Raw genomic sequence first — 25,737 nt, 5'->3', positions numbered from 1 at the left:
CCCAGTTTATTCAAATCCCAGTATTTTCCCCAACTGTCATAACCACTGAAGGCCTGATCTGAGATGTATGTCTAGTGGGTGAATTTGTAGCCTCTCTCCATGTTCAGAAAAAAAATGTCTATCATTACCTGTATTCAGATTGGGCCGCAGTTATATAAGTGAACCAAGATTAGACACTGGTTTAAACATTGTCAGTCTGCATTTTCCAATACCCCTCTCCTTTATTAAAGGGAACCCATACAAAGCCTGTAAAATCCTTGTATATGACCACTCAAAATAACCCACAATTGTGTCTAAACACCCTCAGAGCTCTTATCCTACATGTGTGGGTTAAGTTATGCTCAGTCACGATTTGAGATATGACTAAAATCCATTATCAATCAGAATCACATGTAAGTGTGCTAAGTTCCATATGTAGGGTGCGTTGCCTGAGCTCTATGCTATATACTGTGAGATCTGTACAGAGAACAAATTGCATTGCGCTATATTCAGGGTCAGGTCCTGATTGCTCTCACCATTTTTAACTCTACCAGTGATTCTATTGGTCCTTTTATTCCTATGTAAATATTTACAGACAAGCTACATGGGAGATAATGACCCAATAGAACTCACCATGTTGTGTCACTTTGTGCTTGAGATCCTCTGCTGGTCCCATAAGACTGATCAGTTGGAGGACCTGTCTGGTCACATCCAGCACTGCTTCCTCTCCATAAACATCTATGAGAAGGTTTTTTGTGGTAACATAATCTGCCATCTCCAGGTGCCCGCGTGGGATGGAGCCTCGCCCTCCATAGGAGAAATCAGACAACTTGTCCTTAAACCGTTTGAAGTCATCACGTGTTAAATCTGCCAGAGCCTCATACAGAATGTCTCCAGGTGTCCTGTTCCTCTCACCCCGAGCCCCTGCAAAGTACAGAGATACCCTTCACCATCTGATCATGAATTTAATCAAACGACATCAACGTGACCCCTCCCCACTACTCATGCTAAGTACACTGCTTGTCTTCTTCTGTATCATACTTGCTACCTCTACTGGAATGTCTGGAAAAGTCTCTTTTCTAGAGGGGCTTCATCTTGATGTGGAAAAAAGCATGAGGCAAAATAAAAATCCACAGACTTCACAACTGATCGCACATGTATAAAGAATACATTTCTGCTGGTGAACTGCTGTAGATTATAAGCCTCATTTACAGTAGGTTTCCTCTGTTCATCAACACCTCCTTTTTCTCTGTTACCAATCAATTCTGATAACCTATGGTGACAACATGTCCAGTGGTGGATTTAGGGGGGGGCACCAAGGCACGTGCCCCCCCACCCCCTGTCATTTTTAATTGACTTTTTTGTATTGATTTCCGCGCTGCTGCGCACACCCACACCCGACATGCCCCACTTCTCCCTTGTCACCTGCTGCTGCACTGCTCACGTGTGTTCCTCCTCCTGATTGGCTTACTGGAGAAATGTGACATTTAGTCAGTGCAAGGAGCCGATCAGGAGGAGGAACTTCACAGATCCAGCCCACCACTGCCGCTGAGGGACATCACACCGCCGCCACCGCTGAGGGTCAGCACCCAGGAACAGTGCACGGTGGTGTGCACCTGTGTGACCAGCAGCCCACTTCCCACCCATACACAGCAGCGCAAGGGTCCGTCCGGGACAGCAGCCGCCAGTGCCGCCCAGAAGAAGACGACACCTGCCTGACTGGCAGTGGCCCTGATTTCTGCTGGTGAGTGGTCTTTTGTTGGGGGGGAGTGTGGAAGGAAGTATGGGGGTGACCTGGAGAGAATGGTGCTGCAGTGGTGAGTGGTCTTTTGCTGGGGGGAGGACCTGGGGAGGAAGACTGGTGCTGCTCTAAGGCTGAGCGGTCTTTTGCTGGGTGGGTGACTGGGGAGGGAGAATGGTGCTGCTTGGGAGGGAGACTGGTGCTGCTGTGAGTGGTCTTTTGCTGGCGGGGGACTGTGGGGGTGACCTGGAAAGAATGGTGCTTCAGTGGTGAGCGGTCTTTTGCCTTGGGGGGGACCTGGGGAGGCAGACTGGTGCTGATGTGAGGCTGAGCGATCTTTTGCTGGGGTGGGGGGGAGTGTGGGGGTGACCTGGAGAAAATGGTGCTGCAGTGGTGAGCGGTCTTTTGCTGGGGGGGACCTGGGGAGGGAGACTGGTGCTGCTGTGAGGCTGAGCGGTCTTTTGCTGGGGGGAATGTGGGGCTGACCAGGAGAGAGAGTGGTGCTGCAGTGGAGAGTGGTCTTTTGCTGGGGGGGGCCTGGGGAGGGAGACTGGTGCTGCTGTGAGGCTGAGCGGTCTTTTGCTGGGGGGGCGGAGTGTGGGGTGTCCTGGAGAGAGAATGGTGCTGCAGTGGTGAGCTGTCTTTGCTGGGGGCGGGGGGCTGGGGAGGAACACTGGTGCTGCTGTGAGGCTGAGCAGTCTTTTGCTGGGGGGGATGGGTGGAGTGTGGGGGTGACCTGGAGAGAGAATGGTGCTGCAGTGAGCAGTCTTTTGCTGGGGGGGAGAGTGGGGGTGACCTGGGGAGAGAGAATGGTGCTGCTGTGAGCGGTCTTTTGCTGGGGGGGTGACTGGGGAGGGAGAATGGTGCTGCTGGGGAGGGCGACTGGTGCTGCTGTGAGTGGTCTTTTGCTGGGGGGGGGGACTGTGGGGGTGACCTGGAAAGAATGGTGCTTCAGTGGTGAGCAGTCTTTTGCCTTGGGGGGGACCTGGGGAGGGAGACTGGTGCTGATGTGAGGCTGAGCGGTCTTTTGCTGGGGTGGGGGGAGTGTGGGGGTGACCTGGAGAAAATGGTGCTGCAGTGGTGAGCGGTCTTTTGCTGGGGGGGACCTGGGGAGGGAGACTGGTGCTGCTGTGAGGCTGAGCGGTCTTTTGCTGGGAGTAGTGCGGAGGTGACCTGGAGAGAGAGTGGTGCTGCAGCGGTGAGCGGTCTTTTGCTGGGGGGGGGGGGGGGGCTGGGGAGGAAAACTGGTGCTGCTGTGAGGCTGTGCGGTCTTTTGCTGGGGGGGGGGGGTAGAGTGTGGGGGTGACCTGGAGAGAGAATGGTGCTGCAGTGAGCGGCCTTTGGGGGGAGGGGGGGAGTGGGGTGACCTGGGGAGAGAGAATGGTGCTGCTCTGAGTGGTCATTTGCTGGGGGGGTGACCTGGGGAGGGAGTATGGTGCTGCTGGGAAGGGAGACTGATGCTGCTGTGAGCGGTCTTTTGCTGCGGGGGTGTGAGAGTGGGGGTGACCTGTGGAGAGAGAATGGTGCTGATGTGAGCGGTCTTTTGCTGGGGGGGGTGACCTGGGGAAGGGAGTATGGTGCTGCTGGGAAGGGAGACTGGTGCTGCTGTGAGCGGTCTTTTGCTGGGGGGGTGGGAGAGTGGAGGTGACCTGTGGAGAGAGAATAGTGCTGCTGTGAGCGGTCTTTTGCTGGGGAGGGAGAATGGTGCTGCTGTGAATGGTCTTTTGCTGGGGGGGGGTAATGGGGGTGACCTGGGGAGGGAGAATGGTGCTGCTGGGGAGGGAGAATGGTGCTGGGGGAGGGAGAATGGTGCTGCTGATACTCACATTGAGCACTTGACCACACGCCCTCACACAATTGGTCACGTCCACTCCACATCTAACTCCACCCCTCCTTGATAGCACAACCACTTATGGTGTCCCCCCTGTAATTTTTTTCTGGATCCACCCTGAACATCTCATAATTTGCATGGGACATTAGTTCATGTCCCGCTCCTGTGGGAAATCATAAATCTGCCAATTCTGGATGTAATCACATGCTTGTTGGTTATATTGCTACATCTGACACTGTGAGAACTACCAGTGTATACCCCCTTCCGGGCAGCTATCACCTGTCTACCGCTTCTGGTTTTAATCATCAGTCTGATGGCATTATTGCACCTGATACACAATAAACTGAAAAGAACAGTAGCACTGTTGCTTATATATACAAGCATCACAGTGCTGCTCACCTATACAGACAGCAAAGAATAATTGCGGAACCCATGGTGATCCCATTACTGGGGTCATATTCTGAGGCTGAACCATGATCATGGGGCTGCAGTTTTTTGCAGCCATAGGCTTTTTATTATTTTATTTTTATAGTCTTATTCTTTTTGAGTGATCTTTCTAAAAAGCGACATACACTGTATACGCATCTTAGAAAGAGTCGCTCCAACAACTCTCTGCCAGGTCGCGACAATGCTTACCCACATGTATAGTGCTGTTTCGACAGGCGTCTGTGTAGGATGTACTAGCAAGTCCAACTGACATTACCAGACTGCTTCATGGGGGAGACGCAAGACACAGCCGCACTGTTTTCGGGAGGAGACTACCGAACATTTGCTGATGTGGCTGCCACCTCGGGTGCACCAGCACTAGGCCTCAGGGATCATAGGATCCAGGGGTTAGTGTGAGGTCGTAATGTCAGCAATGGAGAGTAAGACGCTCCTCCTGGTCCCCCCTCCCCCCAGTTCATGACCAGTTTCCTCAGAGTTTCCCTCCATGAACTGATTTCCCTCTTCTGTCTGAGATGCTAGATATCTAACTGACCCAGTCGCAGAATAGGCGGCTGTGTCACTGGGCGTCTGTGTTCACTTGCAAAATATGTGTTCACTATTTGCACCTGGATCCACTCAGCATTGCATAATGTATTGATCGATCCTGGAAGTGGGCTTCAGTCTCCCTGTATCCCACTCTCCTGGGGTAGGTGATACAACATTAAGTCTCTATCTTCCATGAGTAATTGGATAAGTGCCTGATCCATGTGAGTCTGATAAACTGTTACTGCTGTTTCTTTCGCTGTGCGACTGAATATGCTAAAAGTCCTACATAAGGTAATGCAGTACTTTGTTTTTACTACATACCTGAAATGTATCTGTAGTTAAATATATGCTCATATTGCTTATTATACTAATGTAGAACTTGTGACTGAGTACTAGTTCGGCTGCTTACTTTTTCTATACTATACTATATTTCTGTCAGTTTTGCTGTCTTTGTATTTACTGATCCTCAATGCTGGTGCAAGGCAGGGAGGGATCGGATTGTATATCACTTTAGCAAGCTTAAAGTGAATACGGTCACACATTGTGTAGTTAACACCATACATGTGTGTGATTTGTTTACCATGAGGCAAGGGTGAGGAGGATACACTCTCCACAGCAGCACCAACATTGATTTCATGTTTGTCATGCAAAGCAGGGTTAACCACTCAGGATCTGGTTTAAAATGGATTATGCATGAACATCAAAGCCTCCTCAATAATCCAAGGCAGTCACAGGTTCAATTAGAACACTCATGGGCTTCATTTGCACAAACATTATCCAGTATAGCTGAGCGGATAATGCCAGCTCCCATACCAGGGATAGGTTACCCAGTAAACCCTTACATGCAACATTCCCCCTGGGTTTTATCACATCCACTTCTGGAATCTGCAGCCTTTCAACAAAAACAGGCTGAAAGACCTGTGGAAAGTAAATCACACAGACATGAAACAACATCTTCTACATATGTATCAGAAGGGGACACTTCTGAGGATAAGGTCGGTTCCTCACATTCCAAGTCTGCATACAGAGATGAGGATGAGGGTCAGAGCTCAGTAGATGTACCTGAGCTAATTAATGCTATGAAAGCCATTCTATCCTTAGAGGAGGCATCAGAGCTTGTGTTCAAATCTAAGGCACCTGTGAATTTCCAGAGTCAGAACAGCTGATGGAAATCATGCAAGAGGCTTGGGTTACACCCAGTAAGAAGTTCAGAATTTCCAAAAAATGGAATTCTCATCATTCTCTTCCAGCTGGGGATTGTTTGAAAAGGGAAGTTGCTCCCAAGGTAGATGCGCATTTCATTCAGTTGGTGTGGAAATCTACATTATCTCTGCCTTCAACATCATTAAATGATGTATCAGATAGAAAGATAGATGGTTTTCTAAAAACAGTTTTTTCCTTATCAGGAGCAGTTGTTCGGCTTCAGCCTGGATGGTGAAAACAGTTAGTGGCCTGGGCTGATGCAATGGAAGATGACCTTTCATTGGGGTCTAGAGAACAAAAATCCCATATTGCACATATCAAACAAGCAGCTGTCTTTATGGAAGAAGCAGCCTTGGATATGGGTATAGTAGCTTCTCAGGCATCAGCCTCAGCAGTAGCAGCATGCAGATCTGTCTGGCTGTGTACATGGAAGGCTGACTCAGAGTCTAAAAAGGTACTAGAGCAGAGGTTCTCAAACTCGGTCCTCTTGCAGGTCTCCTCACAGAATCACAAGTGAAATAATTAGCTCCACCTGTGGACCTTTTAAAATGTGTCAGTGTGTAATTAATACACCTGCGCACCTGCTGGGTTACCTGCAAAACATGCACTGTGTGGGCTCCCGAGGACCGAGTTTGAGAACCTCTGTACTAGAGTCTTTGCCTTTTGCTGGAGATATTCTTTTTGGTAAATAATTAAACAATATTCTGGAGTCTGAAGCAGAATCTAAGAAAGTGGAGTTTCCTTCTACTTACAAGTCTAAATTTAATTTTCCAGCTTTTCGGTCCTTTCAGACCCAAGGAAAAGCGGAAGTAAGGGGTTACGGCAAACAGTCCCAATGAGATAAGTCTGAAAAGCCTAAAAAGCATTGGGCTACCAGAAGGCCGGCTTCCAAACCAGAAGATAAGCCATCAGCCTGATGGCATGGGCCTCCATCTGGGGGACCCCAGGGTGGGAAGTGACTTCTTCTGTTTGCACAGACCTGGCAGCAGTCCACTACAGATCACTGGGTGCAAAAAGCGGTATCTCACGGTTATGCGTTTGCCTTCAAGAAACACCCTCCGCAAAGATTTTTTTGTACCAGCCCATCTTCTGTGAAAACAAAGGCCAGGGCTTTACAGGAGGCAGTTCAGAAGTTGCTACAATCAGGGGTGATAGTACTGGTCCCTTCTGCTCAGCAGGGACAAGGTTTCTATTCCAACTAGAGATGAGCAGGTTCGGTTCCTCGGGATCCGAACCCCTCCGAACTTCACCCATTTTACACGGTTCCGAGGCAGACTCGAATCTTCCCGCCTTACTCGGTTAACCAGAACGTGCCTGAACGTCATCATCCCGCTGTCGAATTCTCGCAAGATTCGTATTCTATATAAGGAGCCGCGCGTCGCCGCCATTTTCACTCTTGTATTGGAGATTGAACAAAGAGGACGTGGCAGCGTTCTCTCCCTGAAAAGCTCTGTAATCTGTGCTCAGTGTGATGCAAATATATGTGCTCAGTGTGCTGCAAATAATCTGTGCTCAGTGTGCTGAAAATATCTACGTTCTCTGCCTGAAAACGCTCCATATCTGTGCTCAGTGTAGTGCAAATATCTGATCAGTGTGCTGCATTGTGGGGACTGGGGACCACCAGTATAAGTATATACATGATGTGGCCATTCGCTGGTACCTGGTGACAGAACGTATACTGGATTCCCCCACAATGTAACTTTATATCTGTCATCTATATAATAATTATAGTAGTACAGTACAGTAGGCCATTGCTGTATCTTGCAGCTCTGTGTCACTGCAAGTATCCATTCCATATCTGTGCGGCATTTTTGTGAGCAGCATATATATAGTATTACAGTGCAGCATTTTGGTGACTAACAGTATATATTTGTACAGTAGGCCATTGCTGTATCTTGCAGCTCTGTGTCACTGCAAGTATACATTCCATATCTGTGCAGCATTTTTGTGAGCAGTATATATAGTATTACAGACAGTGCAGCATTTTGGTGACCCAACAGTATATAGTTGTGTACAGTAGGCCACTGCTGTATCTTGCAGCTCTGTGTCACTGCAAGTATCCATCCATTCCATTTTCTTCCAGTGATTTGGACCAATAACACCATTGATTAGAACAAATAATTCCAGTGATTTGGACCAATAATACCATTGATTAGAACGAATAATTCCAGTGATTTTGTCATTTTCTTCCAGTGACTTGGACCAATAACACCATTGATTAGAATGAATAATTCCAGTGATTTTGTCATTTTCTTCCAGTGATTTGGACCATTAACACCATTGACAAATAATTCCTGTGATACTGAGGTGTTTGTGTCGCTTAGCTTAGCCGTCCAGCGACCACAGTGCACCTCTTTTTCTCTTTTCTTTGCATCATGTGCTGTTTGGGGCCAATTTTTTTAAGTGCCATCCTGTCTGACACTGCAGTGCCACTCCTAGATGGGCCAGGTGTTTGTGCCGCCCTCTTGGGTCACTTAGCTGAGTCATCCAGCGACCTCGGTGCAAATTTTAGGACTAAAAATGGTATTGTGAAGTGTGAGGTGTTCAGAATAGACTGGAAATGAGTGGAAATTATTGTTATTGAGGTTTATAATACTATAGGATCAAACTTACCCCCAAATTCTATGATTTAAGCTGTTTTTGAGGGGTTTTTGAAAAAAAAAACACCCGAATCCAAAACACACCCGAATCCGACAAAAAATTTTCAGGGAGGTTTTGCCAAAACGCGTCTGAATCCAAAACACGGCAGCAGAACCGAATCAAAAACCAAAACACAAAACCCGAAAAATGTCCGGTGCACATCTCTAATTCCAACCTGTTTTTAGTACAGCAACCGAATAGGTCATACCAGCCAAATCTCAATCTCAAAGCTCTGAACAAATACATTTGGGTGCCTCATTTTCATATGGAGACACTACATTCCATTATTTTGGCCACGGAGCTGGGGTATTTTATGGTATCCCTAGATATACAGGATGCTTACCTACATGTACCTATAGCACCGTCCCATCAGTGCTATCTCAGGTTTGCTATTCTCTGGCAACATTTTCAATTTCAGGCCCTACCATTTGGACTGGCCACAGCTCCAAGAGTGTTCACCAAAATTATGGTGGTAATGGCAGTTTATCTCCGTCATCAGGGGATAAGAATTTTCCCATACTTGGACGACCTGTTAATCCTGGCTCATTCCCAGGAAACTCTCCAGGGCCATCTGCAATTGACAATAGCCTGTTTACAAAGCCATGGCTTGCTCATTAATTGGGCGAACTCATCCCTGGTTCTGTCACAATGCATGATGCACCTGGGGGCTGTATTGGATTCCAGGCTTCAGAGAGTTTTTATACCTCTGAACAAATTTCCACAATACAGACAAGGATTCAGGAGCTACTACACAGTCGAAGAGTATCTATTCATGCAGCAATGCGAGTGATTGGATCTATGGTGTCAGCATTCGACATGGTGTGCCGAATTGGTATGCATGGTTTTCGACATATGCTCAATTCCACTCGAGGCCCCTTCAATGTCTGATTCTTTACAGATGGAATGGTCTACATCAGATGATAGAAACTCAGACTATGGTCCTTCCTCTGGAAGTAAGGAGGTCATTAGCCTGGTGGCTACAGACATCACATCTGGACAAAGGGTGACCCTTTTGGATCTCAGTGTGGGAGATTCTGACAATGGATTCCAGTATTCAGGGCTGGGGAGCAGTGTCAGAAAAGTGTTGCTTCCAGAGACAGTGGACCAACGAAGAAAGTTGCCTGCCAATAAATATATTGGAACTTCGGGCCATATATATGGCACTCACTCAGACAAATGACATACTTCAAGGAAAACCCATTCAGATTCGCTCTGACAATGCAACGGCAGTAGCATACCTCAATCATCAGGGAGGAATTCGCAGCCAAAAGGCAATGAAGGAGGTAAGCCGCACGTTAAGGTGGGCAGAAATTCATCATCCGGCCTTGTCCACAGTGTTCGTTACAGGAGTCCTAAACTGAGATGCGGATTTTCTCAGTCGACACTCCATTCAAGCAAATGAATGAGCTTTACACCCAGAGGTCTTCCAGATTCTGGTAAACAAGTGGGGGATGCCAAAGAAAGACCTCATGGCTTCTCATCCGAACAACAAAGTCCCTGCATACGGGTCAAGGACAAAGGATCCCAAAGAGACCTTCGTGAATGCTCAGTGAGATGGGACTTTCATCTGGTCTATGTGTTTCCACTAATCGCCCTGTTGCCCAGCGTGTTTTGGAAAGTCAAACAAGGAAGAGGCTCCGGGGTGGCCCAGAAGACATTGGTACACAGATCTGCAGAGTCTGTCTGCGGAGACTCCGTTTCTACTGCCTCAACGTCCGGATCAACTGTCTCAGGGTCCTTGTTATTACAAGCACCTGGATCGACTGTCTTTGACGGCGTGGCACTTGAGACATTCATTTTGAAAGCAAAAGGATTTTCACAACAGGTAATTCAAATGATGCTTAGGGTAAGTAAACCATCCTCTGCTTGTATTTATAACCGAATATGGCATGCTTATATTCAATGGTATATCTTCCTAACGTGGTCTCCAAGTTCCACCTTAGTGAAGAAATTGTAGTCCCGGCTTTCCAAGGGCTGGACCTTTCTGTGGGAGATGCATCATTGGACGTAGGGGGTCATTCCGAGTTGATCGCTTGCTAGCTACTTTTAGCAGCCATGCAAATGCATATACGCCGCCCACGGGGGATTGTATTTTCGCTTTGCAAGTGTGCAAACGGATTTGCAGCCGAGCTCTGCAAAAACATTTTGTGCAGTTTCTGAGTAGCTCTGGACTTACTCAGTGCTTGCGATCACTTTAGTCTTTTTGGTGCCGGAATTGACGTTAGACACCCACCCTGCAAACGCTCAGACACGCCTGCGTTTTCCATACCACTCACAGAAAACGGTCAGGTGACACCCATAAAACGCCCTCTTTCTGTCAATTTCCTTGCGATCACCCGTGCAAATGGATTCTTCGCTAGACCTATTGCACAGCAACGATGCTCTTTGTACCCGTATCATGCACCTGCGCATTGTTGTGCATACGCATGCGCAGTTTTGCCATTTTTTTTACCTGAACGCTGCGCTGCGAACATTTTCAACGATCGATCAACTCGTAATGACCCCCATAGTCTGTGCTTTAAGGATCTATGTGGATCGTACCAGTGCCATCAGAAAGACAGGCACTCTCTTCATTCTCTATGGGTTTCACAAGAGAGGATTGCCTGGTACAAGCAGACACTGGCGAGGTGGCTTCGGATGACGATTTCAGAAGCATATTCTCAAGCTGATCTCCCTATTCTGGCTAATGTCTCTGCTCACTGTACTCATAAGGTAGGTCCTTCATGGGAAGCACAACGTTGTGCTTCAGCTGAACAGATACGTAAGGCAGCCACATGGTCTTCCATTAACACATTCATTACACATTATGCCTTTGATACCTTTGCCTCTCAGGACACTGCATTCGGGCAAAGGATTCTCCTGTCCAGTCAGGAGTGTCCCCTCCACTAAATTTTCTTTGGGACATTCTAATGTTATTCTGTGGATAAGCTGTGGACCCTGCAGGAGAAATAAGTAGTTATGGTAGACTTACCATCGATAACTCTATTTCTCCGAAGTCCACAGTATCCATAGGGATCCCATCCTGACGCACCTGATTTGAGGATCCTTACATTTACTAACCTCTTCACTCTTGTGTGGAAGTGTGTTTATGTGTCCTTCTTGCCTGATTAGGTCTCTCTATGATGCTCCTGCCTTGAGCTTTGGAAAATAACTGAATTGCCTGAGCCAGGAGATTGACCCATTGCATTCTGGGAGGCTGAAAGCTTTTGATCGATTGGTGCCATTCCGCTGACGCTACCTATTATCCCAATGTTGTCCTGTGGATACTGTGGACTTCGGAGAAATAGAGTTATCGACGATACGTCTACTATAACTACTTATTTATGCGTGGTCAGTGTTAGAGGAGCATTGTTACATTGAAAAAAACAGACTTAATTTCAGCAATTTTACTACTTTATTACACTGGATGAGCACAAACTGCAAATCATACTTGGCTTCCCCCCAGGAATGGCAGGGAGGCTCCTAAAAATTGTGTGCCACTGCCGCCCCCTTGGAAAAGTGAGCAAGTCTCCCACAGCACTCTGCAACCATCCCTCAGCCGCCCACTAACAAAGCACAAGTGGGAGTTTTGAGGGGACCTGATGATGTGATTCATGCTAAATTACCTCATAGTAGCTCCGCCCCCACTTCAAAATGCCTGTAATATCGACATTGTATAGTGGGGGGGTGGCCATGATGAAGTAACAGCGAACACCATGCAGCCTGTGCTGTCTCTTGTACTAAGCCATGCCCCCACTATGCCCTCTATGCTGCATAATGGCCATCTGCGCCACCCCATGCAGTACCGAGCTGGCAGCCCTCTCCTGGAGTGGTCAGCCAAAATGTGAACATCCCTGCTGCAAACATCTTGATTATCACAGATTGAATGTATACCATTGCTTTAATATACTTAGGGGGTATTCATTTTGGGCACAAGGTTTTGGCTGCAAACAAAATTGCAGACCTCGCACCCAATTTTGGATTACCCCAAGTATGCACACTCCTTATAACCACAGTATCCAATTTTTAAAAAGTGCACATGGAGTTTTTAGCTTTGATAACCCCATGGTGCGAGAGAAAAAAAGGTTTTATACTTACTGGTCTGGTGGTCTCCCGTGGTCTCCACAGCTCCCAGTGGTGTCCCCTCCATCTTCCCAATGTTGGGAAGGCTGCTGGGAGGGAAGGTGACTGCTTTGAGATGTGGACTGTAAATGCATGCTGTGCATCATGGAAGATGATGTCATGCCGAGGTGACCCACTTCCTGTTTGTCTCCTATTACTCCCACTTGGTGTCTGGCTCATGCTAAGTAAAGACCTGTATTACACTGATGCTGCAAGTGTCGTCCTGAGTTTGTTGTTACACATCTACATGGTGTCAGAAGTGGGATGCCATGGCACAAGGTCTAAGGAGAATAGATCCACTGATATTTGATGAAAATGTGGCTGACAACTGGCTGAGGTTTAAAAGGGAATGGTAAGTATACTCCATAGTAGGCCTTTCAGATAAATCAAAAAAAGTCCAGGCATACACACTGCTGAACCTCGCAGGTACTGATGCTGTGAACAAATCGGATGCTTTTGTATACGCTGACGGAGAAGACAGAGAGGATCCTGACATCCTAATTGCAAAGTTTGAAGAGATCTGCATGCCAGTAAAGAATGTAATTATGGACAGGCATTCTTTCAACAGCACAAGCCAAAAGGGTGATGACACTATACAGTCCTATGTCTGCACGCTAAAACTGCTGGGAAAGAAGTGCAATTTTGGTATACTCACAGAGGAGCTCATCCGTGACAGAATCGTATGCGGCATACGCAACGACAAGGTACGTGGCCTCACATTAGAAACTGCCATAAATATCTGTATGTTAAACGAGCAGTCTGAAAAGGGCACAAGGGAACTAAGAAAGGCGGCTGAGGTGTGTGTCATGGCAGCTGTTCCGCACCAATCCTCCATGTGTGGGAACTGCGGAACACAGCACCCTCCTGACAAACAATGCTGCCCCGCATATCATAAACCATGTAATGCATGTGGCAAATGGAATCATTTTGCAAGGTGCTGCCGCTCCAAAGATCAAACTTCCATAGAGCGACAGTATGAGTCGCGCTATAGCCACTCAAACTGGCGGATCAACCAGGTTGAAATGGAGCCAGGGTGTGAATCAGTTTGCATGACAGTTTGTGATAGTGTAGACCACTGGGATGAGAAGGGCAAAATATTAATCAAACTGAGAACAAAGCATACAAACAAGGTGGCCACAGTCAAAATAGACTCAGCAGCGAAGTGCAATGTCTTATCCTACAAACAGATCCAACTGCACAGATAAACCCACGAGACAAGATCAACTTGATAGCTTATGGTGGCCAGATAATCACCACACTGGGTACCACAAAGCTAAAGGTTACCCGTGCTGATTTGCTATTCCACATCGTGGATCAAAATGTCAAACCATTGCTAGGCCTCCCTGACATTATGAAGCTAGGCCTTCTCAAATTGGGGCCAGAGGTACACGCAATACAGATGACTGTCCCGGAAATAAAAGACTTTCAGGATTTACTGGATTGCAGTTCACTTGGCAAGCTCCCTGTTGTGTAGCATATGAGGCTGGATGACTCCATTGTACCTACTGTCTGTGCCCCGTGGAGACAAAATCATTAAAGAGATCCACAGAATGACTCAATTGGGTGTCAGTTCCACAATAGAGGAAGCAACACAGTGGGTATCCGCCATGGTGGCTGCATCAAAAAAAGGATGGGACTGTACATCTTTGTATTGATCCAGTACACTTGAACAAAGAACTGCTGTGTCCATATCACCCTCTCCGCACCATTGAGCAAGTGATTGCTGACATGCCAGGCCCAACAGTTTTCAGTACCCTGAATGCAAATTGCAGATTCTGGCAAATCCCTTTGGACAGAGCTTTGTCCCTGGTCACCACATTCATGACCCCAATAGGGTGGTATGTCTTCCTTCGCATGCCCTATGGAATCACTACAGGCAGTGAGGTCTTCCAGCACTGCATGGAGCAACTGTTTGCAGGCTATCCCTGTGAAATCATAGTCGATGACATCTTGGTATGGGGCTGCACCAAGGAAGAACACAACCAGCGGCTGCACCGGGTACTTGAACGGGCCCGTGCTTTGAACCTCAAGCTCAACCAAGACAAATGCAAGTTTAGAGTCACCAAAGTGACATACATGGGCCATATGCTCACCAGTCAAGGCGTCAAACCGTACCCAAATAAAATCACTGCCATCCAGCAAATGCCACTTCCGGCTGACCAACAGGCACTGCAACGTTTCCTGGGGGTGACCAACTACCTGTCTAAATTTGTTCCGCAATACAGTGAAACCACGGCACCTTTGCGGCAGCTACTCCACCAGGACTCAGAATGGTGCTGGCTGGATACACACACAACTGCTGTTGATCGATTAAAGACCATGCTAACCAATCCACCGGTCCTGCAATACTTCGACATGCGTGATCCGGTAGTCCTCTCTGCCGACGCTTCACAGAGTGGTCTCGGGGCCGTGTGCCTCCAACACCACAGACCGGTGGCTTTTTCTTCCAGGGCCCTCACTGACACTGAAGCCAGGTATGTCCAAATTGAGAAAGAACTGTTGGCACTGGTGTTCACCTGCAACCTCTTCCATGACTTCATCTATGGCGGGTCCTATCACGGTGGAAACCGACTATCAGCCTCTCATCACTATACTAAAGAAGCCCATCCACTCTGCTACTTCCCGTATTCAGGGCATGATGCTCAAGCTGCAGCGGTACAACCTGGTATATAAGCGAGGCAAAGAAATGTACGTTGATGATACTCTGTCTCGAGCCTTCCTTCCGACTAATGACATGAACGCTGCCGAGGATGACTATGAGGTCATGGCTGTGGAGGCGCTCCCTACCAAGCGGCTGGAAGAGCTGCGTTCTGCTACACTTGCGGATGATCTTTGCCAGCGTCTCTCTGCTTTGATTATCAATGGCTGGCCATCCTCTTCCAAGGAACTGCCGCTCTGCCCTCGCCCCTTCTACTGTATGAGAGATGAGCTCACCGTGTCTGATGGTGTCATCCTGCGAGGTCATCGCTTTGTGATCCTGGCTGCCCTTCAGATGTTCTACACCCGGCAAATGCACGAGGGCCATGCTGGCTGGAGGCTACCAAGTGTAAGGCCCGTGAAACCACGTTTTAGCCTTCCATGTACAGTGACATTGACCGTGCTGTCTCGTTTTGTGCACCCTGCAATGCCTTGCGCCCACACCTGTCACGGGAGCCTATGCTGTTCCATGACATTCCTGATCTTCCGTGGTCCAATCTTGCAGCTGATTTATATAAATGGAGGGGGAAGGAGTACCTGGTACTAGTTAACTCCTATTCAGGATGGTTCGAGATAAACTACTTGCCCAACACCACAAGTCAAGTGGTCATTGCAAAGCTGAAGAGATACTTTGCTGCACATGGCACCCCACAGTAGCTGATCACTGATAATGCCATGCAATTCAAGAGTAGAGAGTTCAAGGACTTTGCGAATACATGGGACTTCCAGCACATCACTAGTAGTCCATACTACCCACAGTCAAATGGATTGGCAGAGCGTGCAGTCCACTCTGCAAAGCACCTAATGGAGAAGTGTGCATGAGATGGATCGTACATATACTTGGCACTGTTAAACTTGAGAAACGCGCCCCGAGATAGACTTCCATCCCTTGCACAGTGCCTATCAGTATGGCACACCCGCACAGGCATCCCAATGGCAAAGCAGCTCCTGCAACCCAAAGTAGAGCCACAGGTACGGGAGAACATCAACAAGCGCAGAATGGCTGCCAAAGCTTCTTATGACAAATCAGCATACCGCCTGCCACCACTGTCTCCAGGTCAGCCTGTCCGCATGCAAACCGAGCAAGGATTTGACAGAATGGTGGTGGTTCAGCATCCTGCAGGTCGTCCAAATAGCTACGTGGTACAGTCTGATAATGCCCTCTATGAACGCAACCGCCGCCACCTGTTAAGTGTACCTGAAGAAAGCTCTACACAGCCTGACTCATCAGTTATTACCACAGCTGCAACCAATGTCAGTGATGATTCGCATAGCATGGATAGTCCTTTCGCAGAGATTACTTCTGAAGTAATAGAGCCCTCTGGTGCCACCGTGGACATGCCCATGGGTTCCCAGTGTACCATTACCAGATCGGGCCCTGTGTCCAAACCCAACCCAAAGCTCCAAGACTTTATTGTATAATGGTGGTCATTCCCAGTTGCTCGCTCACTAGCAGTTTTTAGCAGCCATGCACACGCTATGCCGCCTCCCACTGGGAGTGTATTTTAGCTTAGCAGAAGTGCGAACGAAAGGATCGCACAGCGGCAGCATCATTTTTTTGTGCAGTTTTAGAGTAGCTCAATACCTACTCAGAGCTTGCGATGACTTCAGACTGTTCAGTTACTGTTTTGACATCACAAACACGCCCTGCATTCGCCCAGCCATGCCTGCATTTTTCCTGGCACGCCTGCGTTTTTTACGAACACTCCCTGCAAATGGTCAGTGGACACCCAGAAATGCCCACTTCATGTCAATCACTCTGCGGCCAGCAGTGCAACTGAAAAGCTTTGCTAGACCTTGACATCGTTCGTTGTTATATTACTTCACGCGTGTGCATTGCGCCGCATACACATGTGCAGAAGTGCCTTTTTTTGCCTCAACGCTGCATAGTGAACGAAAGCAGCTAGCAATCAACTCAGAATGACCTTTTCTTTTGTTCATGTCTAACATTGTCACATTGCTGTATTAATTTCACATATGTTCTGCATCCTTCTAGTGTGAAAGGGGGGATGTAAATGCATGCTGTGCATCATGGGAGATGATGTCATGCCGAGGTGACTCACTTCCTGTTTGTCTCCTATTACTTCCACTTGGTGTCTTGCTCATGCTGAGTAAAGACCTGTATTACACTGATGCTGCAAGTGTCGTCCTGAGGGGGTCATTTTGACTCGTTCACATGTAGCGGTACATCGCTGCAGTGCGAACGGGTTGGAAATGCACATGCGCGGCAGATGCATTGCGCATACGCGTTGTTGCCCGCCGAATATCAGTCGTCGGGCAGCAGCGCCGCCAGTGGAAAAAGTGATCGCAGCGGCGATCGCAAGAAGACTGACAGGTGAGAGGCATTCCGGGGCATCAACTCACCATTTTCCGGGCGTAGTGAAGCGAACGCAGGCGTGTCCAGGTGTTTGGAGGGCAAATCCGGGACCTTTGTTGCTGGATCCGTCGCACAGGGTAAGTAAGTCTGACCCAACGCAGCGCTGCCATGCTAAAATACACTCCCCCATAGGCGGCGTCAAGTTGATCGCACGAGCAGCAAAAAGTTGCTACGTACGATCGACTCAGAATGACCCCCTGAGTTTGTTGTTACACATCTACATAGACCAAACACAATTCTTAGTACATTTATCCCTAGGTGTCAACTGCATTCAGCTCTGTGTGAGCCCTGTGCATGCAGTCACTAATATGATAAATAATACAAATGGTTACAAAAGCTGACACTCACATTTGGAGGAAGTGGCCATCATGCAGCAGGTACTGGGATCTTACATGTCCTAGGAGGAAATAAATGCAGATTATTGCACATAAATCTGGGATACTTTTTAAAGGCTTCATTACTTACTGTATATATTATAGATATAGGGGGTAATTCCAAGTTGATTGCAGCAAGATTTTTGATAGCAATTGGGCAAAACCATGGCCCTTATTCCGAGTTGTTCGCTCGCAAGCTTTTAGCAGATTTACTCACGCTAAGCCGCCGCCTACTGGGAGTGAATCTTAGCTTCTTAAAATTGCGACCTACGTATTTGCAATATTGCGATTAGACCTCTCTTAGCAGTTTCTGAGTAGCTTCAGACTTACTCGGCATCTGCGATCAGTTTAGTGCTTGTCGTTCCTGGTTTGACGTCACAAACACACCCAGCGTTCACCCAGACACACCCCCGTTTCTCCAGCCACTCCCACGTTTTTCCCAGAAACGGTAGCGTTTTTCCGCACACACCCATAAGACGGCCAGTTTCCGCCCAGTAACACCCACTTCCTGTCAATCACATTACGATCACCAGAACGATGAGTAAAATTCCTAACTTCTTAGCAAATTTTACGCAATAAGCGGAAAATCGCTGCGATGCGATGAAAAATACCGAGCGAACAACTCGGAATGAGGGCCCATGTGCACTGCAGGGGAGGCAGATATAACACGTGCAGAGAGAGAGAGATTTGGGTGTGGTGAGTTCAATCTGCAATCTAATGTGTAAAAATAAAGCAGACAGTATTTACCCTGCACAGAAACAAAATAACCCACTTAAATCAAACTCTCTCTGCACATGTTATATCTGTCTCCCATGCAGTGCACATGGTTTTGCCCAACTGCTAAAAAGTTTCCTGCTGCGATCAACTTGGAATTACCCCCCATGTCCCATGTGATTTGTAATGAAATGTCCATTTATTCCTTAAGGACAAGGATTGAATATTGATATGTAGGGGCATATGCAATTAGCGGCGAATCGCGGCAAATTTTCAGCCGTTTTTGAATTCAACACAATTCGAGCCAATCAGGTGAGTGCCACGGAGTGGCGCTTCCTGATTGGCTGAAGAGACACTTCTGTGACAGCTGACACGGGGGGGCTCTGCATTCGGGGAAAGGGGTCCCATGTGTAAACATGGGACCCCTTTCAGTCCGTCTGGTACGGGTGTTCGGTTTGTTTTTTTTGACAAGTCCATGGATTATACTCTGGACCCTGGATCAGGTGAGTATAATTATCTTTTATTTTCAGGTACCCGTGGATTCTACTTGGACAAGTGGACAGATGTCGGCGTGTGAACATAGGTAAGTATGTGTGTGTCGACATGTATGTAATAAAGTTTTACTCTCATGGTGTGTGTCTCCTGTTTTTATTTGGGTATTTTTTTCCCAGTAGAACTACAGGTACCAGTGGGCCCGTTTTTCTCCCTCATGCTGGTACTTGTGGTTCTCCAAGTACCAGCTTGCGGGGGAGGCTTTCTGGGACTACTGGAAAAAACAATATTCTTTGAATTTTCTCAAGGCTATCAGCCCCCCATCCACAGCCTTTGGATGGGGGGGACAGCCTCGGGCTTCACCCCTGGCCCTTGGGTGGCTGGGGGGGGGACCCCTTGATTGAAGAGATCCCCACTCCCCCAGGGTACCCCGGCCAGGGGTGACTAGTTGGATATTTAATGCCACGGCCGCAGGGCACTGTATAAAAGTGACCCCCAGCTGTGGCATTATCTGTCCAGCTAGTGGAGCCCGATGCTGGTGTAAAAAATACGGGGGACCCCTACTCTTTTTGTCCCCCATATTTTTTGCACCAGCACCAGGCGCAGAGCCCGGTGCTGGTTTTAAAAATACGGGGGATCCCGTGTCCGTTTTTCCCCCGGATATTTTGAACCAGGACTAGCTCGAAGAGCCCGAGGCTGGTTATGCTTTGGAGGGGGGACCCCACGCATTTTTTTTCCGGATTTTTCCCATTCCATAAAAAAAAAAATATATATATATTCTTTTAAAAAATATATAAATAATACTTGTGCCTCCAAAAAAGACAAACCAAGTAGCTAATCCCTTCTAATATAAATAGATATGCTATTACCCCCCAAAAAAACACACCAAAAAAACATGTTTTACATTTTTTTTATTAGATTCTGCCAGCAAAGTGTGGCGGATTGAAAATTACGAATTTACTGTCTAAAAGCACTGTTGTCGAATTTCCAAACTTCAATTGATTATACTTTTGTCAAATTGCTGCATTTGTACCATTGCAGAAAAGTCGAATTTGTCAAATGTCGAATTTTAAAAAGTCGAATTTTGAAAAGTCCGTTTTTTTGACGGAAAGTACTGAATTGCATTGACGATTTTTTTTTTTGGCGAAAAAGTCCAGTTTTTCGACTTTTTCGGGAATTCGCCGCTAATTGCATATACCCCATAGAGTATCCCACTTCAGACTCTATATTGAAGAGCAGAAACACAGTGATTTGAAGGTACCTCTGCAAAGATGTAATCACATATGCATGCTTGTTGTACTTATTTGCAAGCCGCCTAAAAGGAGTATGATTTTAAAGTCTCCTAGCCAGCGTCTTGCTTCCCTGTTCAACCCCCACACACACACATCCGTCCAGACGGCTGAACGCTCACTGCAGATGAAATGATGATGCTGAAGCCATGTCCTATGGCACAAGGACAACCGGACAATGCGGGAACAGCAGTGTAGAGACAATGGCAGGTCCCAAGTGTGGCAGTGTGCAGACGCTGGCAGGTCCCGGGGGGGGGAGCAGACGCGGCTCAGATGCAGCAGGGAAGATCGGCTGTACGCCTGAACTCAGGTGTGCAGAGGCGGTCAGGAACATAGAAATTGTAGCTCTAACCCTAATTGATGCGTTTCTCTGACCTTAGGGTAGTCGGTTTCATCAGAATAGGTTCCTATGCTTTGGAAATAGCTAATATTTAAAGGGGTCATTATCCAATGAAAATTCATCCCTGGAACTTTCATTATATTAGGAACACATGTGTAGATTAATACCTAGTGTGAACCTTATTACACACAATCAAATCATACTTGCCTACCTGACCCTCTCCATGAGGGAGAAAATGCTCTGTTCCTGGACTTTCCTGGTAATGTATGATTGCCATCACCTGAGGTGAGCTGGGTAATTGATAAGAAAGGTGTTTCACCACAGGTGATGGCAATCATACATTACCAGGAAAGTCCAGGAACAGAGCATTTTCTCCCTCATGGAGAGGGTCAGGTAGGCAAGTATGAATCAAATATATACAGCATAATGTTATAATATCAAATACATAGCAATAACTGTGAACATTTATTTATAACATACATATAACACAGATCTATTTCTTTCTATCTAGACATATATAGCTGTCTAAATTGTTTTTTTACAGTCAGTACGGACGGAGAGATATATAGCACATTAGTTTCCCATCTATTTCTTAAATATTCCAATTGAAACCTGGTCCCATAGTAATCTCAGGTTTCAATTGGTATATTTAACAAATAGATGTGAAACTAATGTGCTATATATCTCTCCGTGCTGACTATTTAAACCAATTTAGACAGCTATATATGTCTAGATAGAAAGAAATAGATCTGTGTTATATGTATATTATAAATAAATGTTCACAGTTATTGCTATGTATTTGGTATTATAACATTATGCTGTATATATTTGATTGTGTGTAATAAGGTTCACACTAGGTATTAATCTACACATGTGTTCCTAATATAATGAAAGTGCCAGGGAGGAATTTTCATTGGATAATGACCCCTTTAAATATTAGCTACTTCCAAAGCATAGGAACCTATTCTGATGAAACCAACTGCCCTTAGGTCGGAGAAACGTGTCAATTAGGGCTGGAGCTACAATTTCTACGTTTCTGACCGCCTCTGCACACCTGAGTTCAGGTGTACAGACGATCTTGCCTGCTGCATCTGAGCTGCGTCTGCTCCCCCCCCCCCCCCCCGAGACCTGGCAACGTCCGCACACTGTCGCACTTGGGACCTGCCATCGTCTCTACACTGCTGCTCCCGAATTGTCCGGTTGTCCTTGTGCCATAGGACACGGCTTCAGCATCATCATTTCATCTGCAGTGAGCGTTCAGCCGTCTGGACGGATGTGTGTGTGTGTGGGTTGAACAGGGAAGCAAGACGCTGGCTAGGAGACTTTAAAATCATACTCCTTTCAGGCGGCTTGCAAATAAGTACAACAAGCATGCATATGTTATCACGTCTTTTGCAGAGGTACCTTCAAATCACTGTGTTTCTGCTCTTCAATATAGAGTCTGAAGTGGGATACTCTATATATCAATATTCAATCCTTGTCCTTAAGGAATAAATGGACATTTCATTACAAATCACATGGTACATTATTGTTCTATTGGTAGTTTATCAGTGATGGTCAGTGGACTTTAATGCTCTATACATTTAGCAACATTGTTGATTTTATATGATCAAGATTTTTAATATTTTAATAAATTGTTTATATTGGTTCATTATCTTGCGCTCTCTTGTATAGTCATATAAGTATAACTATATTTATATCTATAATATATATTGTTTATTGGGGGATTACAGATACCCCGCATGGGAGCTGCAGACCATATGAAATCATACTAGTGTGAATTTTCACAATTTGGTTATAATTTTACCATAGCTCCTGTATTGATTTTGCTCCACTAGTAATATCAATATTATTTTTTCATTACTTACTGACTACTGCAGAGATCACTTTATACTAGTGGATCTCAAACTGTGTGCTATGGCACCCTGGGTTGATGGTCCAGGACCAATTCAAATAATTTTTGGTCAATGTAATAGACAACATTAGTGCTTGTGGCATCCACATAAAAAAATGTGTGGTCAAACAAAAGTGAAATTTACCCCTCCCCGCATAACTGAAACTAAGGATGACATAAACACAATTTAATATTTTATTCTGAATTTCCCAATAGGAAATTCTGATACTCTAGGGCAGTGGTTCTCAAACTCGGTCCTCAGGACCCCACACAGTGCATGTTTTGCAGGTCTCCCAGCAAGTGCACAGGTGTCTTCATTACTATCACATTTTAAAAGGTCCACAGGTGGAGCTAATTATTTCACTTGCGATTCTGTGAGGAGACCTGCAAAACATGCACTGTGTGGGGTCCTGAGGACCGAGTTTGAGAACCTATGCTCTAGGGCAGGGGTTCTCAAACTCGGTCCTCAGGACCCCACACAGTGCATGTTTTGCAGGTAACCCAGCAGGTGCACAGGTGTATTAATTACTCACAGACACATTTTAAAAGGTCCACAGGTGGAGCTAATTATTTCACTTTTGATTCTGTGAGGAGACCTGCAAAACATGCACCGTGTGGGGTCCTGAGGACCGAGTTTGAGAACCTGTGCTCTAGGGCACAGGTTCTCAAACTCGGTCCTCAGGACCTCACACAGTGCATGTTTTGCAGGTCTCCTCACGGAATCACAAGTGAAATAATTAGCTCCACCTGTGGATATTTTACAATGTGTCAATGAATAATGAATACACCTGTGCACCTGCTGGGTTACCTACAAAACATGCACCGTGTGGGGTCCTGAGGACCGAGTTTGAGAACCTGTGCTCTAGGGTGTCATGACTTAAAACAGTTTGGGAACAACTGCTTTATACATATGAGACAAACAGCAATTACTGTAGGATGAATTACTGGTAACCTTTCTAGAATGCTTCAATTAAAGGATCTCTATTTAGAACAGGGGTAGGCAACGTGCAGCTGCTGTGGAACTACACATCCCAACATGCCCTGACACAGTTTTTGCATGCACTAACAGAAAAACCATAGCAAGGTATGCTGGGATGTGTAGTTGTATAGCAGCTGGAGAGCCACAGCTTGCCTACACGTGATTTAGAATATAGTGCTAACAACATTTACATATGAGTCTTACCTGAGGAGTTACAAACATGAGACAACGCATCTGGCTTTGTACTGATTCCTTTGATAACAGATGTATGAAAAATACAATAGGTCAGGCGTAATCTCAACAAGAATATACAGGGAAAAAAACAAAAGCTGCCATTATATAGACGTGAAGGAGAGAAAAATACAGATGAAAGTCCTAAACCACACCCAGAGGACGATGGGCACAGAGTTATTTCCTGATGTTTGCAGAACTAACATATGATGACAAAGCAGCGTCTGCACAGCCCCCAGGTCATACACTGCATTCCTCTGCACTCATATTTCCCTGTATACTGCCATTTGTATACTGTGACACGGAGAGTATATAGGTACTAATCAGGGCCGGTGCTATGGTGTTCGGCGCACTCTTGCAAACTATACATTTTGCGCCCTCCTACAAATACATATGTGGCCACTGTCATCCTACCCGCGAGCAGCAGCATAGAAATTGCAACTAGCTGCCGCAAGTTGGCATCTGTTCATGGGAAACTAATGCACCATGCAATCCTATGGATCACAGGTGCATGCACATGCATGTGTATGCCCGTGGGCATGCTAATAGCTGTAAATGAGTTGCGTTTGCTGCGATTAGCCTTTAAGCGGAGAAGGGACACATCTCTATGTCCTCTTGATATGTCTCTTTACAATGTTTCATAGTTTGAAATGTAATGTGCAATGCAGTATGAGCCAAATGGTGTGAGTCAGTGGGTGACAGGGAGAGGGTGACAAGAGAGAGGTGATGGAGAGGGTAAGAGTCAGTTGGTGACAGGGAGATGGTGAGAGTCAGTAGGTGACAGGAAAAGTGTGACAGGAGAGAGGTGATGGGAAGATGGTGAGAGTCCATGGGTGACGGGGAGATGGTGAGAGTCAGTGGGTGATTGAGAAAGTGTGATAGGAGAGAGGTGTCGGGAGAGAGTAATGGCTGGGGAGAGGTAGCAGGAGATGACAGTCAGAGGGTGAAGCTGCTGAGAGGCAGTTGGTGACAGGCAGTGGGAAACAGCATAAAAAAATGTAAGCTTACCTCACTTGATTCCAATCATACAGCAAAAGAGGGTCCTCACCGTGCGACAATACCTACAATGGACAAAATAATATGTTTAGATTATAATTAATTAGAGATGAGCGGGGTTCGGTTCCCTGAGAACCGTACCCCCCTGAACCTTACGCTCCGAGCCCAGATCCGAGTTCGGCTTGGGACTTCCCACCAGACTCGGAAACCAGAATGAGACAAAACATCATCATCCTGCTGTCGGATTCACGTGGGCTTTAGATCCCATATAAACAGCTGCGCATCACTGCCATTTTCACTCCGGACTTGGAGAGTGAGGGAGACAGACCTCTGTCTCTCTGTGGGTGATTGCTTTGGGTGGGGGTAATGTGTGCCCTGTAGGGGTGCTGCTGCAGTCACTGTGGTGTCCCAGTGATGTTAGGGGTGCTGTCCTGGCTGTCACTGGTGTTTCATGTGCTGTTGGGGGTGCTGTAGCTGTACATGGGTGTTGCTGTCCTGGCTGTCACTGTGCTGTAAAATATAGGGGTGTTGATGTCTTAATAACATTATATATAAATTATATATATATATATATATATATATATATATAGTCAATAGAAGGCAGCACTCTGAGACTTACACAAATTTAGAGACGTGCTTTAATGTGGGTCAACGTTTCGGGAGTCGTGCTCCCTTCTTCAGGACCCAGCAAACAAGGGGGAAGGTAAGCTATTTAAATGTTGTTTGCACTTGTTTGCTGTGTCCTGAAGAAGGGAGCACGACTCCCGAAACATTGACCCACAGTAAAGCACGTCTCTGAATTTGTGGAAGTCTCCGAGTGCCGCCTTCTATTGACTATACATTGAGCTATTGCTGCTTAAGGAGGGCACCGGAGCAGATACCCTGGA

At 46.6% G+C, this 25,737-nt stretch overlaps 1 long non-coding RNA gene across 1 annotated transcript; it reads right to left on the bottom strand.

Moving 5' to 3' along the window:
- Positions 1 to 618: 618 nt before the first annotated feature.
- On the bottom strand, positions 619 to 23,954 carry LOC135057483 (uncharacterized). The gene is made up of 3 exons (XR_010244151.1): positions 23,828 to 23,954; positions 17,890 to 17,938; positions 619 to 903 (listed from the first exon to the last, which is right to left on the bottom strand). It is a non-coding gene; the product is annotated as an uncharacterized LOC135057483 (long non-coding RNA).
- Between the last annotated feature and the right edge of the window lie 1,783 nt (positions 23,955 to 25,737).

This window comes from Pseudophryne corroboree, chromosome 3 (genome assembly GCF_028390025.1).
Source record: "Pseudophryne corroboree isolate aPseCor3 chromosome 3, aPseCor3.hap2, whole genome shotgun sequence".
Classification (NCBI taxonomy): domain Eukaryota; kingdom Metazoa; phylum Chordata; class Amphibia; order Anura; family Myobatrachidae; genus Pseudophryne; species Pseudophryne corroboree.
Note: the sequence above shows the minus strand (reverse complement) of the source record. Positions and strands in the feature narration are given on the sequence as shown.